This window comes from Dreissena polymorpha, chromosome 13 (assembly GCF_020536995.1).
Source record: "Dreissena polymorpha isolate Duluth1 chromosome 13, UMN_Dpol_1.0, whole genome shotgun sequence".
NCBI lineage: Eukaryota > Metazoa > Mollusca > Bivalvia > Myida > Dreissenidae > Dreissena > Dreissena polymorpha.
The window spans coordinates 48,427,370-48,438,384 of record NC_068367.1 but is presented as its reverse complement, the minus strand read 5'-3'; the positions used below and the strand labels follow the sequence as shown (position 1 = coordinate 48,438,384).

Here is an 11,015-nt window from a genome sequence, read left to right as displayed (position 1 = left end):
ATTTCATTGCGTAATTGTCCGTCCCGCTAGCGCAGTGGTAAGGACGTTGGCTTTTTCACCTTTACGACACAGGTTCGATTCCCGCTCCCGGCGCAATGTTATATTTTGTATGTTTTGTGGTCACTATTCCTGACAGTTGTTTTTTTCCGGAAAAGTTCACCCCCCCCCCCCCGCAGCATTTGACCATATAAAAAATTAAAAAGTATTTCAGTACAAAACAAATAGCTGGAAATTGAAGCTATCATTCAAAATTCGTCCCGACTGTCGTCAATCTAATCTTATTAGGTAAGAGTGCTGGACACACTCCGGGTCCCAACATTATGCAGCCTCAGCGCGGAGGTAACTCATTACCTTGGAAAAACACAAATACACACACTGGGTGCAGCCTAGGCGCGTATAGACTCAAACAAGGCAACAAACTCAAGTGCGGACACAATCATTTAAAATTTACATATTGAATACGATATTCTAACAGAAATTACACAACACCTAAGTGTACATACCATGTTTGATATTTCGTTCGATTGTTAGATTTCAGCATATACATGTATAAGGTCATTTCGCTATTAGTTAACTTATCCATATGTTCGTGGGCGAACTCGGATAGTCAAGTGCTCATACGATTGAGCTCACATGGTCCGGCTATGTGCTCATACCTACATTCGAGAATCATCATGAATGTATTACCATACTTAATGAACAAGAATGTGACCCGCCTCCCAGTTTCGCTCAATGGGTCAAGTTACCCACGGGTACTACTTCCCCGTACCCCTAAACTTTTTTTCGTACCAAAAATGTTTCGTACGCAAATTCTTTTCGTACCAAATTTTTTTTCGTACCCAAAATTTTGTACCCAAATTTTTTATCGTACCCAAATGTTCGTATCAACATACACAATTGTGGTGATATAGATAAACTTAAATTGATGTTTTATATCCATCCTCTTCAAAAGCATCGTCACACCAGTACTGCCAGTACTTTGATTAGACAATGTCACAGCATCAATGGTACACAGGTGATACTAGATACTTAATATTCTCCATTATCAAAATATAAAGCACGCAATAACATTGTTGCACTGTAACACCTCTATCTATTCTTGATAGTTTGTTTAAATGCAGACCTGCAGATAAAAACTTCGTTTCTTAATATTAAATAAAAAAAACATCATATAATTGGAAGGAAGCTCATATTTATGTATGCTCAACATGTCATTTCAAATGACCACTTTAAAAACTAAAATGACTATACTCGATGGATTCAAGATTTAATTCAATATGAGGATCCATGTGTACTATACTATCACTGCAATTTCCACACCTGATACATCAGTATGATTACACACAACCAATTTTAAAATATCATAACACATCTATAGTTTCTCAGGCTTGTACATGTATGTTCATCCTTACTTACACATACTAGGTGATTTCACTGTCATTGCCTGCTTTAATTGTTGTTGGGCCATGGCCCACACTTGATGCTTTATGCTTAACCAGGGCATTCCTTTCACAATATTTTTTTTTTAAATAGCCTTGTAATGTCAGATTTAGTGGGTGGTTGCTTCTCTCTAAAGGCCTTAAGCACTAACAGCTTCAGTGATGCCTTCTCTTCATCTGTCCACTTCTTCTTCGGATTTCCTGAAACAACATAAATGGCAAATTAACCAATTTCAACTTATTCTTTAAACGTTTCTGTATTTTACTATTTTTACATCATGATCTTTTAGATTTGGTAGCATATTCAGATTTAAGGATCATTCTAGCAGACTCATTTTGTAACAAGAGTGCCAAACTGTCACAAGATACGCCCGTTGGAAGGTTTTTGACAACTTGTCAATTTCCTCAAAATCGTGGAAAGCATAAACAAAAACCGGCGAAACAAGTGTAGCATGATATCACAACTAATGGACTAGGGTAAAAGACACAATGGTGATTGATTTAAACGCACTAAGTGACCCTGTGACCTATTTTTTGACCCGGCATGACCCATATTTGAACTTGACCTAGATATCATTTAGACACAACTTCTGACCAAATTTGGTGAAGATTGGATGAAAACTACTTCAATTAGAGAGCGGACACCATGCTAAATTCTTGATAAGCAATATGTGACCCCGTGACCTAGTTTTTGACCCGGCATGACCCATATTCAAACATGAACTATATATTGTCTAGATACAACTTCTGACCATATTTGGTAAAGATCGGATGAAAAATGCATGAATTAGAGACCGGACACTGCTGTGGACGCCGCCCGCCAAGGGTGATCTTATAATACGCCCCGATTTGAACGGGCAAATAACAAGAGCTGTCAGAGGACAGCGCGCTCGACTATTTGAGTACTTGACAGTATAATGTAAGCCATCATGGAGGGGGGGGGGTATAATGTGGGTGTGTGGTCATTTAAAAGATGATCTTTCAAAAATAAGAAAAAAATAATATTCTTTTATTATTATTTGTTGTTTTTTTTTGGGGGGGGGGGATTCTGGGGTGGGGCATGGAGGATGGTTTTGGTGGAGTGCATTGTGATTTGTCAGGTAACTGTTGTTTTGTCAAACTTTTTAAGTGTAAATCAAATGTGATCATAAATAAAGAAGTTATGGCAATTTAAGCAAAATGTTCAATTATCTAAGTATTAAAGGGGCCATAATTCTGTCAAAATGCTTGATACAGTTGTCTGCTCTTGTTTGTAGATTGGGATCATGTTGATAAAGAAGTATGCACAATATGAAAGCAATATGTCAAAGGACATGGAAAATATTTGAGGTGGTACTCAAACTTTAACGTAGATTTATCAATAATATGCATATTCTAAGTATAAAAGGGGCAATAATTCTGTCAAAATGCTTGATACAGTTGTCTGCTCTTGTTTATAGATTGGGGTCATGTTGGTAAAGAAGTATGCAAAATATTAAAGCAATATGTCAAAGGACATAGGAAATATTTGGGGTAGTACGCAAACTTTAACATTTGCACGCTAACGGGAACGGGAAAGCCGACGCCGGGGTGAGTAGGATAGCTCCACTATATATATTTCATATATAATATTCGAGCTAAAACTGTGAGTAGAATTTCCAAGATTTTTCAAAATAACAAACTTCCTTAAAAAAACTCACTCTTGCGCTTCTTCACGGCTGGTTCTCCATCTGAGTAGCTGGAATCTGAGTCGCTGGAATCAGCTTGATCTGTTTGATCAAAACAATAAAAAATTATTTCTAGTATGTGCACGTGAAGTACAAAGGGCTAACTAGTCAAATGCTTTGTTATGCATGATGTTCATGATATGGTCACCACATTCTTAATTCTAAATAAATCAAGCAATCTGTGAAACAATTCATACCAATAATGTTGTCAGTTGTTTGGGTAAAGGAGAGGTCAAGACCTCCCTGCTTTTTCATACAGTGCCAACAACTGGCCAAAAGAATCAAATAGAATTAAGAATATTTGGGTTTTTCCCAGCTAATCAGGGGGCACAAACAAACTTTAACATTTATGCTTCACCATGTTGCACTAATTTATGGTAAGTATATATAAAGTTGAACACATCTCTTTTATAAACGATTATGCATCTTCAAGCTATAACGGTAAAGGTTTGTTTGTACCTGATGATGAGCTAGGTTAAACTTACACGTTACATTTGCCAAGTTCCAGATTTCTGGTATTCTACTTTTAATTTCACCACCACCCCATCACAATGTGTTATGCTTACCATCTTTGTAATCAGGATCTTGGTCAGAATCATCGAAATGGTACTGATCTTTTGGATGATTTTCTGAATGCTTAGTCTTCAATCGAACTGAAAATGAAAGTACACGGAAATAAATAAAATTAGTTTACACAAAAGATACATCCACTGACATATAAATAATGGCTATTGTATTGATTTTCTTTGTAAAGATGCACTATTGGTATGAAGTTTGGATTAATTTGCTTAAAACTCGAGCTATAATTAAAGATGAATAAATACCCACACACACTGCCTTGATGGAGTTATCTAGCCATGATATTTGATATGCGTAGTGAAAAATGCCATTATAATGGGACACCTCAGTCTTGTCTTGTCTGTCTGGATTTTACTGTTTTCAACAGTATTTCAGTCATATCACAGTGGTCAGTTAACGTTGTCCCACACAAATCCTGGGAGTTAACAAGAAAAATGTGCACATACATGTCAAAAACTGATAGCTGCCCTACTTAATTCAGGGGTAGGGGGCGAATTGCTGTAGAAATCATTTCAAATCACCATGTGAGTATATGGCCGGGCCGGGAATCGAAAGTGGACTCCTGATTAGTAGTCTAGAACATTACCAACTAAGCTATCTGAGCCAGCAGGGACACCACAGATTGGGACGCGATGTGACAATATAAAGGAGTGAAACTCCAGCTGCTGGAGCAGTATTGAATTTTCATTAAAAACAATTAGTTGGTCCTTTATTTAAGGCAAGTGACCGATTGCCCAAACAGTACAAAACAGCACAATACAGCACAATACAAACCAACATAAACACAAAATATGAATAATGCTGGAGTCACCGCCTTGGAACGGTCAATGCAAAGCATTGGGGGTTTAAACCTGGTTATAGAGCGCTCAACCTCACACTTGGCCCAGCAATATTCATAATACATTCAAGTGTAAATAAAATTTAACGTCATAGCATTGTAACTCAAATTAAACAATAATAAAAGGGAATTAAAACGCATTCAATTTAATTACTATTTAATTACTCAATTGCATTGAAGATACAAGAGTAACAGAATTACAACTTTTTGACGAACGATCAAATAAAACTATTAACAATTGTCAACTACATTCCTTCTTTATAGAAAAGATTTGAGAATGTAGAATCATAGAGTTAATATCTCAGATAATCATCGCGCAAATACAGGAAGAAGCAGCAATAATGGGTGTAAAAATTCCATATTACATAGCTTGGTTGTTTATGTGACTGCTAAACAAATTAAAAATAATTAAATCAAACAAGAAACGCCTATCAGAGAGAAAATATAAATAAAATGGAACGTTATAAACCCAATGACCTATGCATGTAGATTACAACTGGGAAAGTCGGTCGTATGACGTCTCAAAATTCCATAATGGCATAATGACGTGAACAAATTCCAAGGGCAGTACTAAATAAAAATATTAATCGGGCTGTATTACTAATAAAACAAGTTTACGTGATTTAATATTAAGAAGCAAATGAATACAAATGGTAATTCCATTAAAGCGACATTATTGGAATCAAACAGTATATAGGTGTTTTGACAACTGAAGACAGAAATGATTTGATGTACGATTTGAGTCCAAATGTAGTTTACATGCAGATTTGTTCATACGACACAATGACACAATTTTATTCAACAGTGCCAAATGCCTATAATGAAGTATTCATGCAGATTTGTTCATACGACACAATGACACAATTTTATTCAACAGTGAAAAATGCCTATAATATCACTAATGATTCCAAATTTTAAGGGAAGAAAGATATAGTGAATCGAAAACCATCAAACACGTGTTTTTAAGTACATAAGCATCGTATCCTTTTGATAAAAACAAGTTAATTAAATTGAAAAGTTTAATATGAACATTTGGTTTAACATATTTTAATTTGCGGACACGCTTCAAAACATCTCCGTAAAATGATGGATGGGAGATTCCATTATTTAAATGCCATTTTAAAGAAACATTATATTTTGAAATTAAATCACCATACTTAGAGTAAAATCTAGCAAATTTATTTCTTAAGTTATGATACAAAAAGCCTTGTTTTAGCAATTTTTTAGTTAATATTAGATTACGATCATTAAAATCTTTAATACACGAATATGCTCTGGCATAACGTACCAACTGCGAAATGTAAATACCATAGGAAGGTCCTTTAGGGATGTTGCCATCTAGAAACGGAAAATTCACAATTTCAAAGTTAAAATCGTCCCGTTTGTCGTATAAACTAGTTTTGATCAAATTATTATTAAGAGTTAAATGTAAGTCTAAATACGCAGCGTCTGTATTGGATATACACGATCTGCATGATATCTCCATTTCCCCCTTTGGGGATGTAAATATATGCTAGATAAATATTCAATGAGAAAATTTATAACAGAGGTCATTTACAACTTTTTGGCAAGAAAGACCTATGTTTCAGAATACAACACTCCAGGGCTGGTATATTTGGAATGTTCTCTTACAGATATAATCTTAGAAAATTATTAAAATTCCTTAATTTTGTTTGAGCAATATCCTTGTTATGTGTGTGCTTTTGGCTTATGTGTGGTTAAATCTAAAACATATTTCTTACATTGTAGTTAATTTTTTTTTTTCGTGTGAGCATAGTTTGATGACTTTAAGTTTTAATGGAAAAATCAATCCAAAATTTTCATCTAAGAGAATTTGAATTTTAGATTTATCTTAGAAGATTCTAGATGACCAACCTAGGTCTATTATCATCCAGTTGTTATAGTTATTGGGCAGATAAAATACAAGCATCCCTTGAATTATCACTTTTTGCTGTAACCATATGTGTATGTCATGGGATGCACTGTTAGCAGACGACCTGTATTTTGCGAGAAAGCGTATGTCTTTCAGTATAGGCGACCGTTTCATCAATCATCGCATGACAAATTTAGAATATGATACATAATTCAATGAGCCATTATTACTGAATGCCATAGTGTCATATTATTTATATTAAGTAAATGTATTCATTTAATTGTTCTCTCAACCATGGTCTAAATTTTAGTGCATATTACTCCACAGCCTGAATATTTTCGGGTTTCAAAATTTAATCGTAAATTAAGATTGTCATAAAATCATTGATGAAATGGCCCCCAGGATATTAATTCAAAGATCACCTGGTCGTTTCCTGGAGTCCGTTGCATGAGCCCCATTCCTTGGCTGTTCAACAGAATTCAGCACCTGAAACGCAACAAAAAACCACACATTGCACATCAGCGATATACAAATAGATAGGTAACACTTATACATGTATTTTCAAACCCGTTGTTTAGATTTTTATCAGAGCTAAACTTATAGCTGAACTAGATATATGTACTGACTCCTAACGACACAAATGCCCAACATAATTTCTAAATGAGTGTTGTGGCAGACATTATATCACACAAAAACTTTCAAAATAAAAGAGCGTCCTAGCTTAACCTCACATTTACTTTCATTAATGCAAAAAACACTTCAATTGGTCACTGCGATCTTAATATTTGAGCAAGCTACATGATTCATGCATGCAACATGTCTTCTAATCCTTTAAACAATCTTTAGTTTAGTATTTGCAGTTTTCATGTTTGATATCGAACATAGCCAGACAAATATAGACAATTGAATGTCACCAAAGGAAGACTTACCGGGTAAGGAACCGAATCAGATTCCGCTCCAGATTCTGAATCCGTTATAAGGCCATGCTGAAAATGTAACAAATTATCATAAGCTGAAGTATTTTGGTATTTTTAAAATAAACACTGACATTAGCTTATAAACTACAGCTATTACAGATATGATTCAAACCACTGCACATGGATTTGAAGATTGTGTTGACCAATATTAAGAAACTCACCTCTAGAACAGTAAGCAACAAGGGATGTTAATACTTCACTGCTAATAACTTACACTATTTTCAAGTGCTAAATTTTTTAGCGTTTGTCGACCAACCTTGATAGTAACTACATGTATATGCGCAATTTTGCACTTTGTGACTGCGTTATGTATAAATCAATAGCTTCTCTACACAATAATCCAATCCAAGCCATGGCCGAGAGGAAAAGACATCATAGTTGAATAAATTTAGAAACCTATTAACGTTGACATTTATGACTTTCTATTATGGTCTTTGGTGAAAGGTATTTTCTGAATTTCAATTCTTAGTGCATTTAAAGTTGAATTGAAAAATCCAAAATTGACCCTTGTGAGTTTTTGCTATTGTTTTACTACTGTTATGTAACCATTGTAACTAGTCAGATCTTACAACAGAACGTCATGACTATGCTTAGTGATGAAATGAAAAAACATCAAACATGGATATTGTACGAAAGCACGGTTTTCAAATGAAGGAAACAAAGATACCAGTTACAGTAACCTTGATCTAGTGGAACCAAAAGTAATCCAAACCATTAATCTTCTTATAAGCTACCTATTATTCCTAACTGAGCAAAAAACCTTTCATTTTCTTTTTTCTGTGTCAATGACCTTTACCTTGATCCCAGTGATCCCAAAAGGGATCACTAGTATCTTCATAATTTTATAGGCCAACCAAGTTTTGTTTGAATACCTTATTCCTAAGTGCAGTTAACACACCATTATGTTACAAATGTGCACAATATACCATATTACAAATCAAGGAACATAATTCTGCCAAAATTGATCGAATCATAAAATCTGGACAATATGCGCTGGACCACTGATGACAATGGTTTTGTGAAAATATGTTTGAAATCTCTATAGAAATGTTGGCGGAGTTTTGCACAGAAGAAACTGTTCATGTACGCCTACCCGCCTGCCGACATTAGCAAATTTGATAACCATGTTTCCCTGGTTAAAACGATCAGAAAAAAAATACCATTATGGTGTCTGCCCCTTGCTGTTGTTTGTCATACTGAGCTACTATTGGCAAATGGCTTCACTGTTTCAAACCTGGGTTTCAAACACTTGTTAACGGTTATGCGGTCCCACTAATCCGCTAATCATAAGAATGATACACTAATGTGGGCAAATTTCTGATCACCTGATAACAAAAGACTAGTATATTGACATATGACAAACAGGCCCCACCTCCTGTAAGTGACTCTCAAGTGTCCTCCCTCTTTCCCTACTACGATTTATCGCAACCGCGATATATTTCGGACATGTTTTACAAACAAATCGGATATTGAATGAGGCATTTTTTATTTTTTTCAAAGTCAGGAATTGGCGAATTTAAGTGCTGACGAAAACGTCATTCTTATAAAAAAAATACGAAATTTTGTGCTGGCGAAAATAAATGGTCTCACAGTATATAGAGTCATGGTCCGGACAAGATATTTAGACCAATTATATACATCTGATCTAAGTGTGATCTTGACCCGTAAACTTAACACATGTTACTTGTTGATGACACTACATCTTATCATGGTGAATATTCAAAATACCCTTACCTGTGACAGAGGGTCCAGAAAGTTAAGCTGATTTAGACAAAATTCTAACATTTGACCTCTGTGACCTTGATCTTTGAGCTCAACAAATAGATAGTACACACAACACACAGTGTAATCTTTGTGAACATTAGTTTAGATAATGGTTCTTGTATGAGACATACTGCCTCATTATATGAACATTTGTGCCAAGTTCTTTTATAAAATCCCCGGCATATGCCAGAGTAATGGTCAAGAGGAGTAGTATCAAAACAGACACACTCACACACAGCAAACTGCCTTTGTAGTGACTATGCCAAGATCAATACAACCAGGCCCAGCCAATTATTAGTGCATGATTTTGCTCATTAACTGAAATTCCCTTTTTTGATGGTCATATAAATCTAAAAAAAATCAACATTGAATCACACTAGTGTTTGCTTTAGCTGAAAGTCATTGAAAACTTGTCCCCACAACAAAAATGTTCCCACTAACTGGAGAGTGAGAGAAAGAGTTCCATCATAGTGGGGACTACATCAACTCTAACTAGAACAAGATGTGTTTGTGAAACACTATGACCCCTGTAGCGCCGTTAAATGTCGCATCGACGTTATATGTCACAGGCTACGAGATTTGTCGCAACGTTGACGATAAATGTCGCAAGGAACGATAAATGTCGCAAATCCTACTGACGATATATGTCGCAACTTTAACGATAAATGTCGCAAAAATTTTCAACTACCGATATATGTCGCAACATTCACGATAAATGTCGCACACCTTTGTAAGTCATGTTAAAACGAAAACTTGAAGTAAAATTACTAAAACTTTAAGGTTAGATTTAGATTACCCGACGAGGTTCTTTGAGCCGACTTCCACCATAATGGTCAGGTTTTAGTTAGTATTGTCCGAAATGGTCAATTGTGGTCAGTATTTTCCATAATTGTCAGTTGCGTAGTATTGTCCGAAATGGTCAGTTGTGGTCAATATTGACCCAATCAATTCTTATAATTCTTGGCTCGAGTAGCCAGTTGTTGATTTCCCTGTGCTAAATGGACTGCTGTTATCAAGATTGGCCAAATGTTGTAAGATGTGATAAAACTGTAACATTATTACAGCAATACAAATTACGATAAAAGTATATTGTATGTCATCGCCGCCAGCGCTCAGGTTATCACCGCCAGCGTTAAGGTCATCACCGCCAGCGCTCAGGTCATCACCGCCAGCGCTCAGGTCATCACCGCCATCGCTCAGGTCATCAACGCCGACGTTCAGGTCATCATCGCCCGTAGGTGGATCAGTTTCCCACGTTACTTGTGCTGATGTGTCTACAATTCTTTCTAATACATGTCTATTATAACCAAGGGCAACGTAATGCTCACCGGCGCCCTCTGGGTAATGTCCAAGTAATATTAGAGGGTAACGGCTTGACAGACATGAACTCCCATCCGGACTTATCAATGTAGTGGCACTATTCCTAGTCGACACTATTAAAATCTGCATATTATACAGTTGCGACATCGCTCTCAATGTTATTTGGTCACCGTATTCATATTCTGTAGACATCCGCGACAAATAATTTCGTGGTTGCTCAAGTTTTGAGTTCCACCAGTTTGCTCCACAAATCCTATTACCAAGTACGGGTGTTTGCCTCAAAAAGGTTTCTACGTCTTGTCTAAGCGTTTCTTCCGATCTATGTATTCCATACTGGCGTAGGCGATATGAAACAGCTCCAAACTGACAGTTTCCGTTCCCAATAGGATCCATTACGACGGGCAATCCGAATACCGATCTCAAGTTTTCAAGCAGAGACGATTTTGTTGTAGCTATGCAATACTGATTTCGATGTAACTGTTTCTTGTTGGATGCACCAGTTGATGTACACGTATATTG

The 11,015-nt window shown here is 36.0% G+C and overlaps 1 long non-coding RNA gene across 2 annotated transcripts; it reads right to left on the bottom strand.

Annotated features, from left to right (window-relative positions):
* Positions 1–1,254: 1,254 nt before the first annotated feature.
* On the bottom strand, positions 1,255–10,199 carry LOC127856101 (uncharacterized). Of its 2 annotated transcripts, XR_008037853.1 has the most exons (6): positions 9,973–10,199; positions 7,365–7,421; positions 6,858–6,921; positions 3,712–3,798; positions 3,119–3,187; positions 1,255–1,640 (listed from the first exon to the last, which is right to left on the bottom strand). It is a non-coding gene; the product is annotated as an uncharacterized LOC127856101 (long non-coding RNA). The 2 variants fall into 2 exon arrangements; XR_008037852.1 differs by lacking the exon at positions 9,973–10,199 and having other exon boundaries at positions 7,365–7,500.
* Positions 10,200–11,015: the final 816 nt, after the last annotated feature.